The following is a 14,752-nucleotide window of genomic DNA, read 5'->3' as shown; positions in this document are numbered from 1 at the left end:
GTATGTCAGCAAGGTATATGGGTTAGCCACTACTGGGTGAATATCTTGAACAATCTGATTCACGGCTCTTAAATCCTGAAATAATCTGTATCCCTTGCTATTTTGTTTCTTCACTGGCAATATTGGGGTGTTATATTCTGATTCACACTCTATTAATAATCCATAATTCAAAAATTTCATTATTAATTCTTCCAACCCCTTTCTAGCCTCCCACTTAATAGGGTACTGTTTTGTCTTACCGGATTAGTTCCAGATTTTAGAACAACTTTTACTGGTTCCGCCAATTTAGACCGACCTGGGATTCCACTAGCCCATACTAAGGGTGTTACTGCATCCTCTACTTCTGCAGGAATTTCTTCCTCCGGTCTTGCCCCTTTTCTTTGCAGATCATGCACTGATCTACCGTAAGATGGGGTTGCACAAAAGGAAGTGATTTTCCCCTTCCCCTACTTCTCTATGGCGAAAACCATAGGGTCCTGTGGGATCATTCCACATTCCTTCTGCCATTCTGAATGGTTTCTTAGTGTGAAAAATAGGTCCACATATGGTACCTCATCCCATTTACCCTCCCACCTACAAAATAACATAAATTGTAATACAGTGTTATATCTTAGAGTTCCATTCCTTGGCCACTTTTCCTGATCTTCAAGAGTATACAGTTGCCACCAATTATTACAGTACTCTATAAGCTGTTTTCTAGTGAGAGGGTCCCCCTCCCACACTTTTCTCCAATGTTTCAATATACATCCTAGGGGACATTTTTTCAGAATCCCCCCTTCTGCCAAGGGTTTATTACCCATCACAAAAACACAAAAGGCAACACAAAAACACAAAGGCAATGACTTAACACAAAGACACAAAGGCAATGACTTAACACAAAATAACAAGGCATTGGGGACTGAACCCCTTACACCACCTTCAGTGGGCCTCTAACAAGGCGTTGGGGACTCAAACCCCTTGTACCACTTTCAGTGGGACTCCAACCCACCAAACCTGGGTGTCCTACAGAGTTTTGTCCGATAGGATCAAACCCTTCCCTTAGGTACCTTTATAGCCCAACCCTGTGAGGCTTTCGCTGTGCCTTACGGGCAGGCAACCACCCTTTTTTTTTTTTTTTTTTCTTTTTTAGAGAAAGGAATGCCTTTACCTTCCCAGGGGTCTTGCTCAGAGCTCTTCGGTCCGGGGATCGGAGGTTCTCCCCGAGAATCCCTCGGTGTCAGCTGGAGGTCCTGCGATCCCACGGATCCATCGAGATTCAGAAGCAGTGTCCCACCTGGGTCGCCAAAACTGTCACCGAAATTGGGAGTAAACCTCTTAACACCAATGTAGCATTAAGAAGCAGGCATTCTCTTTATTGCAGCGCTGGATGCACAGGGGATAGTTCCACCTAACATGCATGCCGTATGTTGCATCGGTCAAAGCTTATATCCCCCTGTTACATACATACGCATTGGATTTCCCAGAATTACTATACATATTCATTCTATTTCCTGGAACTAATTATCATATTTGCATAGTCTTTACACATGCGGCCTGAGTCTCTGAGGGCTTCCATGGGGGGTCTTTGATGGTCCCTGGTGGTTCCTAGTGGTTATTGAAGAGGTGTCTCTTAGTGTTCTTTTCATGAACTCTGAGTCTTTTCTTCCAGATGTGGTCTTGTCTTCTCAGGTTCCTTGTCTTGGTTTCAATAGCTTTATCTCCACTCCCCCAGGATATGCCAGTCACAGTTGGAAAGTCACGTCCTTGGGTGCATTCTTGTCCGAGGCCCCTGATAACAATCTGCATTCTTGTCTGAGGCCCCTGATAACAATTTCACCTGTCCCCCCTTTTCCCAGTCTTTGAAAATACCTCTTTTCAGTAGCGTTGCACCGTTGTGTCGCTTACCGCCCAACCGCAGGAGAGGAGCTGATGCAATCCCTGATCAACAGGTCGGTGCGCACTGGAATCCACTCAGTTCCCTTCTCCCCATTGGGTGCAGCAAGACGAACCAGGCAAGGCTGTCAGCGCTGTCCCATCTGGGTCTCCAGAAAACTGTTGTCCCAAAAACTTGGGTCTGTTACCTGGTGTGCGTCGCCCAATTTACACACAGAGTCGAGGTATTTTCCTTTATTACGTAAATGCGCAGATATATGTGCGTGGTACAAACCAGCACACTGTTGGTGTAAACTAACAGTTGTTTATACACAAGTTTTTAACATATTTAATAATCTAATACATATTTGTTGTTATTCTGTTAAATGATTGGTTAAAATTCTTTGCCTACCATGTATATAACTACGCATGCCTGCTATGATTTTTGAGACCTTTACTTCCTTAACCTTTTGGGTCGACAGGTTTCTTGAGTGGGTGGTCTTTGAGTCGGTGGTCGTGATCTCCCCCTGCCGGAATTACCTTTCCCCTAGTTTCACTTACCTTTGGCAACACTAAGCAGTCCTTCACGGGCCATTAACGAAGCAGACTATCATTCACTTTGGGGTTCTTTGTCCTGAGACAGATATCCTGTTTCACGATGCCATAGTATTGTTAGGGAAAAATCAGCTAAGTTAATCTTTACCAATATCAACTGGATTTGTTTTTTTTTTCAGCCTTTTATCTTGTTTATTCAGCCTGTAATACCACAGGGCAGGAATAGTCTCTAAAGTGCCCAGCGATGTTGAGTAAGGCTTAGCATGAATTAAAATTATAGTTGCAGTTCCTTAACTTCTTTGACAAACTTCTGATCTTTCTGTTTGATTCTTTATCTGCACAGTGGGAATAATAATACTTGTTTTTTCTCCCTCTTTAGAAATATTCAAAAAATGTCTAGACATGGTCCTGGGCAACTGACTCTAGGTGACCCAGCTTAAGCAGGGGGTTGGACAATATGACCTGCAGAAGTCCCTTCAAACCTCAGCCACTCTGAGATACTGTGATTACCACAGAAGGTGCAGTGAAGAACTGATTGGCAGTTGGATGCTACAGGGATGGAGGCCATAGACATATCTAGGCAGGCAAAACGAAGTCTTGAACTAACGCTAGCAAGAAAACCAACAAAGAGCCTAAGGAGAGTGGCCAATTCAGGACTTAATGGAAAGAAACAATCTGCTGTCCAGCCTACCCTTCACCAGAGGAACTTGCTTCTACCAGTCATCCTTGAGGTTAGGATTCATGACCCAGAAGAGGTTAAGCTGTGAGAAGAACAGCAAGCACATGATGAGTTTGAATGGTAAATATTAAATAGGAGTTTTGGAAAGTACACAAGTGGTTATTCTTTAGTGTAAATGCCAGCCTACAGATTGGAAAGGCTAGAATGGAACTCCGACAAACCTTGCGTGAAGCAGTTTGTGCTGCCACGGTGGGCAGGCGCTGTAGGCCAACCACCCTCCTCCAGCTTGGCAAATCTATCATTCCTCTGCACAGCATAACAAAGAAACAATAGGGTAAAAAAAAAAAAAAAAAGGAATACAATGCACAAATATGTGGCACAGCGCTGGGCCATTTCGGCTTTTTGAAACATTGTCACATGCTTTATAAAGAGCAATTCTCCGTTGCCCGAGGTTGTGCAAAGTCCTGGTGTTCCTGAACTTTTGCTCAGAGGCAGGTCCGAATAGGACTCTCTATTCATAGATGATTGCTTTGTGTGACGTAGGTGCACTGATCCTCCGCAAAGGCAGTGGCAAGGAAAACATCGCTGAGGTGTTTCTGAGTTATGTTTTCTGTTTGGAGATTTTTTGGAGAGATTTTCTGATCCGTGTCAGCCAAGAGGTTGGGGTTTTTTTGATCGTGATTGCTGTGGGAAAGCAGGGCTTCTGACTGGGTGGGTTATTTGATCATGAGCAGTTGTTAAACTTTCTGATGAGGAGGTCTGTGTGATGTGGAAATGATAGCCAGGAAGCACTAGAGATGGGCTTCTTGTGTTTGTTCTGGTTGAGTACAAGATAATTGGGTGATCGAGGGCCCTGCCCAGCTTTTTAGAGCTTGTTTAAAGCACTTCACAAGAAGGGATGTTGGGATGTTTTTGAAAAGTATGTTTTTTTGGAGACTGTTGTTCTATTTTTCATTTTACCATAAAAATGCTTCATTTTAGACATCTGTCTTTATACAACAAAGACTCGACTTGGAAATTGCTCACAGCACACATCAGGAGGAAAATCACAAGTACCTCAAAATAGCTTTATCCGGTACATGTCTTTAGTGTCAAATTTTGGAGGTATTTAAAGAAGGATAGCTCTTCTGGTGAATTTGCAATATTTGGGGTCTATTATGGATTGAGATATTCAATGTATGTTTTGACTTGATGGAGACATATATGTGAAAGATGACCGTGAGTTTCAGCTTTATCTGCTTTCCCATATGTCTGTACATGTGGCACCCTGTAGAGATCCTGACACCGGGCTGACGGTTGAAATCGGCACCTTACTTGCTCAAACGCTCATTTATGTTGAATTTTGCTACAGTCAGAATTGAGTGAAAACTGAATGTGGTTTTAAGCTTGTTTAAGCTTGTCACCTGTTTCCTTGCTGTCCTATGACCTGCATTCAGGAAAGTGTTTACTTTCCTCTAGACATTGCTAACACCTGGCTATGGTAATATTCCAATTCCCAGTATTCACCATTAAAACTAATGAACTGTTGAAGCCTAGATAAATCACTTTAGTTGTTACAAATAAAGATTAAGAAGGTTTAACTGAGTGCAAGGCTGATTTTTAAAATGCTTCAGTAGATGCATTGTCAGACTTTAAGTTTTGAGATCTCCGTATACCTGAAGAGGCCTCCTGTAACAGCTGGCAGGATTATTAATAGCTGCCACTGTTGTCCCAAAAAGCAGGGTTCTTTTACCCGGTGTGCAAAAAAAACCCGAATAACACACAGAGTCGAGATATTTGTTTATTTCATGTCTGCGCAGAGATGGGTGCTAGGTGGTAACGCCACAAAGCTAGCATCCCTTGGTTAACATGCAGTGACATTTTATACAGTCTGAGTAGTTGTTATCAGTATTTTCACAATTCCACTTATTCATCCTTACTTCTATTGGTTCTCACAAGCCTCGTCTCCACTTAAAGGTACAGTGTGTTTTAAATTTACAGAGCATGCTCAGTGGGTAGGGGGTCTTTGCTTGGGCCGGGGCTTCATTGCTGGAGGTGTGGTTTTTACTATGTTAATTAGGATAGTTCACTCATGGTTCAAGTGATTCTCACTTCGGCTTTATCATCAGCGGCCTTGTTTTCTCGTGCTTATCTTGGTATTTCCTTGCTAGACTGTTTTGTGGTGTCCTCCTGTTTCTTCTCTCAGGCCAGGTCTTGTTAACTGTTTAGGGAGGTTGATTAACGTCCTCTGCCTTAACATCCTTTGCCTTATTTCTCGCATATCTCCAACACCACAACTGATTTAGGTAAAGACTGTTTTCTTGGGGTATTTTAACTAATGAGTTATGTCATTTTGTTCAACTTAGTTTTTATTTGTTTTGCTTTGAAAGGAAGAAGTTTTTGTTATGCAGACATGGATACAGACAGTATACCTGGGTTTGAAAGCTCAGAAGAGCAGCCTACAAATTGTGGAATATAAGGGCAGGAGTCTCAACTGGGATGTCACCGTGTCTTCAGAAAGTGCATGCTAACTTATATTGGCTAATGATCTGGCCCCAGATGTTCATAGGCTAGTGTTAGTAAATAGATAACAGCATGGGTGTTGATGCAGAAGTCTACACACATATGCACATGCCCTAATGATATCCCGCAGAAAGTGGAATTTTCCCACTGAGCAAAACTACGAACCATCTGTGCTCTGAGAAAGGAATCTGGGAAGGAGCTAAAAGATAAGAAAGTATTTGTTTAATCAACGAACCGTGGAAAACTAACAACTATACCCTTGAAGAAGAGCTAACAGACTGATAAAAGGGAACATCTTGGCACCAAAAACTGGATGGTGGCCAGAAAAACAGGAAGTCTGATAAAACTGCAGTAACTGGGTGAAAGGTAGATGCGGCGAGGGGAGATTGGGACCACCGACTCAATTCAGGACCGAAAAGACTTGCCCCCCCACACCTGAAAGGAGCAGCAGCAGCGTTGGTTTGTTTCTACACATTGGTTTTTGTAACGTAGGGAGGAAATCCCTTGTTTTGTATTTAGAATTTTGGTGTGTATGAAATGCTGGTTTAGGTTTTTCAGTACCGAAATGGGTTCCACTGCTTCCACGGAGGCTCCTCTTTGTTCTCCCTTAGGATGCATCCTAAATAATTGGAGTAAATTTGGAGGGGACCCCATGACCAGGAATAAATTAAAACGGTATTGTAATCAATGGTGGCCACAATATCAACTGGATGATGGTGAAATATGGCCTGAAAATGGGTCTTTGAAATACAACGCTATATTACAATTAATATTGTTTTGTCGGAGAAATGGGATGGGGTACCATATGTCGATTTGTTCTTTGCTTTAAGAAACGACTGGGATGTTAGAAAGAAATGTGGTCTGGTGGATTTGAAGGAAAAAAAAACAAAAAAAAGAAAAAGGGTTTGTGCTGTGCCAATTGTAAGATGAAAAAACCCAGGTCAGAAGACACGGAGGAAGATACTCAGCTATTGGTAGCCCCTCCGAAACAATTAGAATTGAGTGGGGAGGAAAATGAAACTGCTAGCCCTGTAGCTGGAAAAAGTAGGGGATGGAGACCTATAATCCAGGCTTGTCTTAGGCAGGCTGTAGGACCTGAAGGAACACCGGTGTATGTACATGTACCATTTACTACTTCGGATTTATTAAATTGGAAACAGGCAGTTGGGTCTTATCGGAATAATCCTGAGGGGTTGTATATTAAGACCGTAATGATGACTCACAATCCTAATTGGGGAGATATACAAGCCCTTTTGGAATTTTTGTTTACCTATGAGGAAAGGAGGGTAGTCCTAGAAAAGGCTTGAGAGGGACTGGACCAACAGTAAGGAGGAGTACCCAGTGCTGACACATATCTCCCAAGGGAAGATCCAGGGTGGAACCCTAATACAAGCAAAGGATTAGAGAGTGTGAAAGAGTATCAAAAACTAATTCTATATGGAATCCAAAATGGGGTAGAAAAGCCCAAAAAAAGACTTCTCTTCCCTTGGATGCACCGGTTCACCCATTCCAGCCAGGAGACGCGGTCTATGTACGAACCTGGAAAGACGAACTGTTGAAAGAAAAGTGGAAAGGACCTTATACCGTGCTATTGAAAACATACTGTGGTCAAGGTAGAGGGAATTAATTCCTGGATTCATTATACACGAGTAAAAAGAGCGCTGAGGCCTGATCAAGATAAATAGTCTTTCACACTGACTTTGATTGACTAGAAACCTTCAATAAATTGGTCTGGAAAACAGGACTGGCCTATGTAGAAATTGAATGCCCATAGTTATAGAACATCCCCCGCAGCGTTGTTAATCTAACTTTGCTGAGATGAAAATTGTAAATATTATAGTTGTATATTTAGTATTTGCTGTCTGTGAAGGAAATTTAGTCTTACAACTTATCCAGTCATTCGGGAGAATTCACAATATCAGCAGTTTGACTGCATGTCTTCCACTACCAAAATCCACTGCAAACCCCCTAGAATGGGGAGTCCTAACTATAGATTTAAACTGAACATTTGAGACCATAATTGGCAACGGCTCAAGAAATCTTGGTCATGATGCTCTGGCAATAGGCCGAGGACAAAATATTACTTGTCTAAAAGTTTCAGACCTTCCAAAAAAGGGAAACCACCCAAGACCAGGAGAGGGATGTAATAGATTCCCATGGAGAATGGATTTACCTCAAGTATGGATCAACCCCGAGGAAGGCGAGTGGCATTATATGCAAGGTGTGTCCTGGTGTATTGAATGGACTGGAGAGGAGAAGTCAAAGGACACAAACAGTAGAGAACCCCAATATCCTAGATGGAACTGTACACGAGTTTTTAATTGTTCCATGATTGATTATGAAGTCCAATGATTGGGTCCAGTTGCCAGAGCTTTACAATTAGGGTGTCTTTGTAGAAATTATACCACTCATATAAATGATACTTGGACCGGAACCATGATTCAAAATAGTTCTGTTAATTGTAATAAAACGACAATGCCTTCCATGGGCCATACTGTTTGGGTTAGTAGTGATGGAACTTGGACTAATCAATTACCTTTAAAAGGAAAGGTGTGTCAGCATACTTTAGGTATGTTAACCTTGTGCCTCCTATGAAGAAAAAGACCGTTAGGGTTCCAATTATGGGGAAAATTGAAGCAAGATGAAACAGACCCATGGAGATACCCCTCTACAGGAACAACAGTAGGATAGTGTAGTAAAGATAAGGGCTGGCGACCGGAAGATCACGTGCTGTACGGAAAGAGTTAAGGGTCGACCCTCCCTTGTCTCCGCCCCTTATAACATGACACGCCTACTGCTGGGGGTATAAAGCCCGGGTCGGCTGGAGATCTGGGGGGATAACCTTGATGTGTAGTGTTTGCTACACAGTGGTGACCCCGACGTGATCAGGCAACAGTGATGGAGCTCGCGGAACTCATAAAGGTACTAAAGTCGGTAACGACAAGGGTGCTCAAGAGGGGGTTTGCGGCAAGGCGGCGCCGGCCTGCCGCACGTGGTGCGCTGATGGGGCATGAATCTCCTGGGAACGAAAAGCCAACAAGTTTAGTTTCGGAGGGGACACAGGCTGGCTGGGAAGGAGTGGCCTGTGGGACACAGACGGAACCGTTGTTACTGGGAGCTGAGCCAACGGAGGAAGGGGAGGTGCAGGGAGACTATGGCGCAGCGGGAACAAAGGAGTCGGGAAAGGTGTTCCCGATACGAGTGGGGAGTTTAGAGCGGCCGCCCACGGAACCTTTGGCACCTCCTGCACAGGTGGATCTGCCACTTCCTCAATACCCCTGGGGCGAGTTGCAACAATGTGTGGAAAAGGAGCTGACTGATAGGTTGCTGGATTGGGTCCCGGGGGCCGATGTGGGATCCCAGCGGTATCGCGAACTACGTGAAGGAAGATGGCGGGAAGGAGAAAAAGAAGGCAAAACACCTGAGTACGCCCCGTTGTATCCCAGTGATCGACGAGTGCTGGACACACAGAGAGCGGAGCGCAGGACATCGGGGGGGGGGGGGTGGTAGGGCTCCCCCGGCACTGCCAGTGATACCTGAGCCACCAGAGGGAACCCCTATCCCTGGGGCAATGGGAAATCAAACTGGTATTCCCTCACAGTGGAGGGAGCCTGTACACGATTACCCCGTGAGCTCTGATAGCAGTGAGGGCGAAGGGGGTGACGAGGGATCCTCGATTGTTGCTCATCCGCCCCCGCTTCTGAGACGGACTAACGAGGTTTCAAGGGAACTCGAGGCATTGATCAGCCGATTGAGAGGGGTGGTGGCAAATGCGGAAAGTCTTATGCCAGGGGGAATTCCGAAAGAGAGGGCAAATGGGACGGATTGGCGGATGATTGCAAAAAATTGTGTCTTGGAAGGAGTGCGATTCCAGGCCCCTCCGATTCAAGCATTTCCTATCCGAGCAGCCCCAGGTGGAGGATATGAATGGCAACCGTTAGATGCGAAGTTGGTGAAAGAATTGGTCACAACGGTGAAAAGTCATGGATTAAATTCCCCAGAAACCCAAGTCCTACTAGACTGTTTTTGCAACGCCGCTTGCACCTTTTGATATCATTCAGTTGATGTGGGCCGTATTGACCCCCTCGATGATGGTATTGTTTAGGGAGGAGTGGACGAATCGGTGCACCCAAGTTGTTATCGAGGTGCAACAGGCCGACCATCCCATGGCAGGAGTGACTTTAGAGCAGCTGATGGGTGAAGGGCAGTTCGCAACTCCTCAGGCACAGGCTCAGCGAATGCGGGGGCGTGATTTTGCTGCATCTTCGAATGCTGCCCAGGAAGCGATACGCATCATCGCGGCTCTTGATAAAAGGGAGCCTCCATGGGTCCAAATACGGCAATCGTTAAGTGAGCCCTTCACAAAGTTTTTAGACCGGCTGCAAGCAGCGCTCCAGGTTGCTCGACTTCCTGAGCAGGCTAAGGAGGCGATATTGCTTGACTGCGCACGTACGCAAGCAAACCCACAAACTGCAGTGTTGCTAAGACAGTTACCCATAGGGACCACGCTTTCACAGATGATTCGTTACGTGCTGGAACAGGAACAGGTGCAAAGTATGCAACCGGTAGTGGCTGCGGTCCATGCGGCCTGCCGCGGCGCACGACTTACGTGCCATAAGTGTGGGGGGCAAGGACACATGGCGCGACAATGCCCTTCAAAAATAAACACCCCCGGAACAGGGGAAGGAGAGAGAGACCTACGATGCTAGTGCTGCGGGCGACTAGGCCACAGAGCTCGACAGTGCAAATCGGGGAGTCAGCAAAGGAGACCGGGCTGGGGAAACGAGAAGAGGGGATGGCTGAGGGCCGTGCCATCCCCACCTGCCCCAGTGATCAGCTCAACAGGCCCGACGACAGCAGCGCAATGTATGGCACAGGGAGTCTCTCCTTCCCCGGGACCAGCACAGTCGCCTGCGGTTCCAATGATGCAATATCCAACTCAGCTGCCTTGGGGAGATGGGAGCGTGCAATAAAGGAGGCTGGGGATAGAGCCTCGCCATATGTGGCACTCACCCTAAACATGACCACACGACCAGAAGTAGATATTATAGTTACCCCATGGCTCCCAGAGTTGGGGGGAACACCACGCCTCGTATTAAGAGCCCTTTTGGATACAGGGGCGGACGTTACAGTAATCCCATCACATCTATGGCCAGATGATTGGCCACTCGAACCGAGAGGTTCACTGCAAGGCGTGGGAGGCATGCAGACCTCACATCAAAGCAGGAACCCAATGCAAATTATGTTGAAGGATCCGGAATCCGGACAAGCTAGGGTAGCATGGTGTAACCCCGCCATTGCTGAGTTACCCATTGTCATCTTGGGACGATGTTGCTTGCAGAAGATGAATATAGTGCTGCGTACAAATTTATCATAATGGCCACTGCCGGTGTCCGCCCATTAAAACTCACCTGGTTGACAGATAAACCAGTGTGGGTAGAGCAGTGGCCATTGACAGAGGAAAAGAGGGCGGCTGTTCGACAATTGGTACAACGAGAACTTGACGCAGGACACATCGAACCCTCTACAAGTCCCTGGAACACCCCCGTTTTCGTGATAACGAAAAAATCGGGAGCGTGGCGACTGCTACATGATCTACGCGCAGTTAATGCATGTATACAAGACATGGGCCCGCTACAAGCGGGCCTCCCTTCTCCGGCCATGATTCCACCTGACTATCAAATAGTGGTTATGGATATTAGAGATTGCTTTTTTAGTGTTCCCTTGCATGAAGAAGATAGAGTACGCTTTGCCTTTACTGTTCCTGAGCCTAACAATCAACACCCGTGCGCCAGATATCAATGGAAGGTGTTACCCCAGGGCATGAAAAACTCACCAGTCTTGTGTCAAATTGCTGTAGCTGCTGCGATACGTCCTATTCGAGAAAATTTCCCTACGGTCATCATTTTCCATTACATGGATGACGTGTTATTGGCGTCCAACCAAGAGGAGTTACTGGAAAAGGCACGCGTGCAGCTGATAGTTTGGAGCGACATGGGTTGCACATTGAACCTCGGAAAACACAGGTAGGGCGTGCAGTAAAGTATTTAGGTACTCAACTGAGGCCACAAAGCGTGACAGCACAATCATTTGAAATTCGGACTACAGTGACAACACTCCATGAGGCACAAAAATTAATTGGACAACTATTGTGGCTTAGAAACTTTATTCCAATATCTGAGGCAGAAATGAGTACCTTATATCAACTCCTGAAAGGAGGAGATTCCGCCCTAGGTCCAAGGACTCTTTCAAGAAACCATCAGGAGATTCTTAGGACAATTATGGAGTGGGCCCAGCATTGGGGTCTCGCTCGATTTACACCTGAACAACCGGTCGCTGCCCTGATTTACATGACCGATACCGCTGGCCATGGTTTACTAATTCAAAATAATGGTGAAAAAGGCTGGCCTTTTGCTTGGTTGTATCAAGGCAAACCAAAGACGGCTTTAATTTCTTGGCCAACATTATTATCCCAGCTTATTCTCCGCTGTCGGAGGCAAACTCAACACTTAACAGGGAAGGACCCGGAGGTCATCGCGTTGCCCTGTTCTTTGGCACAGTGGGAGTTGGTACTTCCACAAGTGGGGCTCCTGCAAGCGGCGATAGCTGAATTTACGGGTCGTATTGAAGGTCTAAGACCACACCCCTGTGGGGAGATAATCCAGGTACTCCATTTTTTGCCAGCTAGTGCCATAGTTGAACAACCCACCGGAGGCCGCACGGTTTTTACCGACGCGTCATCGATTACTGGGAAAGCTGTCGTTACATGGCAGGAGGATGGTCAGTGGGCCCACATTAGTTATCAAGATCAAGGGCAATCCGTGCAGTATCTTGAGGCCAAAGCAGTATGGATGGCTCTCACTCAATGGCCCAAAGAGGCCTTGGATCTAATCACAGACTCTTGCTATGTATATAAGTTACTGAAGAAGTGCCGATGGGCACTTGGGGCAACGTCGGAGATTGCCGGAATGTTGCTCACCGCACTGCAAATGAGAACCGCCCCTGTCTGTCCTATCCATGTTAATAGTCATAGTTCCATACCGAGTTTTCTTTCTGCTGGGAATGAAGTAGTGGACAGCTTAGCAAAGAGCGTACTGGCGCTTGAAGAAACTTCTGACCTAAGGCGAGCTTTCCGCCTGCACGAGCTCCTCCACTGTGGAGCTCGCGGTTTAGCTAGGCTCGCTGGCATTACGTTGCAAGATGCTCGCTCTGTGATTGCTGCTTGTCCTGTGTGTTCCAAAGGTCCCCTCTGGGAGGCAGGGGTAAACCCTTGAGGGTTGCAGCCCAACCAAATATGGCAGTCTCATGTTACGATTTATGAACCCTTTAATCCACGTAAGTATCTGCATGCCACAGTTGATACCTGCAGTGGAGTTATTTTAGCGACTATGCATGCTAAACAAAATGCTCTCGCAGTTATTTTACATTGGCAGGACTGTATGGCGCAACTTGGCATTCCACAAAAAATTAAAACAGATAATGGAGCGGCATATGTCAGCAAGAAGACAAAGGACTTTTGTGCGCACTGGGATATTCAGTTGAGTCATGGCATTCCCTATAACAGTACGGGCCAAAGCATTGTAGAACGCGCGCACCGCACATTAAAAGAGTTACTCGACCGACTTAGGGAGGGGGAAAAGATAAGCCCAGGAACAGGGGTTCCCCCTCCCCTTGACCCTCCCTTATTTCGGGCACAGCGTCTGTTGACGACGGCACTAATTACCTTAAATCATACCATTCGAGGGAACACCTATAAAACCCAGACTGCAACCCAGGCACATTTCCGGCTCGATGAGAACGAAGGGCCTTACCCTTTGGTTCAAGTACGGGACCTGCAAACCCGTGAATGGGGGGGGGTTGCCTGGGACGTGGGTATGCGTGTGTGCAAACCGAGAAAGGGACGCTAGAATGGGTACCAAGTTGAAATATTCGACCGTATAGACATTAATCAATCTATTGAGTCTTATCTTGACAGGTTACCATTTCCCTATGCATCCTGATGGTGTGGGGGAGTAATGAGGGAGCCGCAACGAACTACTGGCTGGACTGGGCAAAATCCATGAACGTAACGGATGCGTGTCTGTATAAGTCTTACCATATATCGATTATTTTACACGCAGCTTCCCCAGCAAGATCCAGAACTACTGGAGCTAAGGGAGGGGGAAATGTAGTAAAGATAAGGGCTGGCGACCGGAAGATCACGTGCTGTACAGAAAGAGTTAAGGGTTGACCCTCCCTTGTCTCCGCCCCTTATAACATGACACGCCTACTGCTGGGGTTATAAAGCCTGGGTCGGCTGGAGATCTGGCGGGATAACCTTGATGTGTAGTGTTCGCTACAGGATAGATATTGGAGGCAATTTTTAGTCCTCAAATTACATCATTTCAAAATCGCATGTGGCTATATAATTTAACAGGACAAATAGAAATATTAGCTAATGCAACAAGAAGAGGGTTACAAGATTTGAATACCCAACTACAAGCTACATCCAAAATGGCTTACAAAATAGATTAGCGTTAGACCTAATGTTACTACATGAACATGGGGTTTGCGGATATTTAGATTTAAATAATAAAGGACTGCTGTGTTCACATCCCAAACATTACTGAAAATCTAGATGATCAATTGGACAAAATAAAACAAGTGGCAAAGTCAAGTCGTGACCTGAGGGCCTCAATGGAAGTGGGATGGTTAAACAAAATATTACATGGACTTGGATTCTCCCTTACTGGATGGTTGCAGAGTTTATTGCAAAATTTAATCATTGTTATAATTGTAGTTATAATTGCTTGTATTTTACTTGGCTGCATTAAGAGTATGATAGTAAGACAAGTCACGGGAAATTATGTATTGTGGATGAAAAGAAAGTGAGACATATGAGACTCGTGATAGGGTCTCATAGTCTCAAAGGGGGGAAATGATATCCCGCAGAAAGTGGAATTTTCCCACTGAGCAAAACTACGAACCATCTGTGCTCTGAGAAAGGAATCTGGGAAGGAGCTAAAAGATAAGAAAGTATTTGTTTAATCAACGAACCGTGGAAAACTAACAACTATACCCTTGAAGAAGAGCTAACAGACTGATAAAAGGGAACATCTTGGCACCAAAAACTGGATGGTGGCCAGAAAAACAGGAAGTCTGATAAAACTGCAGTAACTGGGTGAA

At 45.6% G+C, this 14,752-nt stretch overlaps 1 pseudogene; it reads left to right on the top strand.

Annotated features, from left to right (window-relative positions):
* Positions 1 to 2,963: 2,963 nt before the first annotated feature.
* LOC148055142 (uncharacterized) lies at positions 2,964 to 14,458 on the top strand (annotated as a pseudogene).
* Positions 14,459 to 14,752: the final 294 nt, after the last annotated feature.

Source organism: Nipponia nippon, unplaced genomic scaffold (assembly GCF_047370975.1).
Source record: "Nipponia nippon isolate SJK-2023a ecotype South Korea unplaced genomic scaffold, ASM4737097v1 scaffold_26, whole genome shotgun sequence".
Classification (NCBI taxonomy): Eukaryota; Metazoa; Chordata; class Aves; order Pelecaniformes; family Threskiornithidae; genus Nipponia; species Nipponia nippon.
Note: the sequence above shows the minus strand (reverse complement) of the source record. Positions and strands in the feature narration are given on the sequence as shown.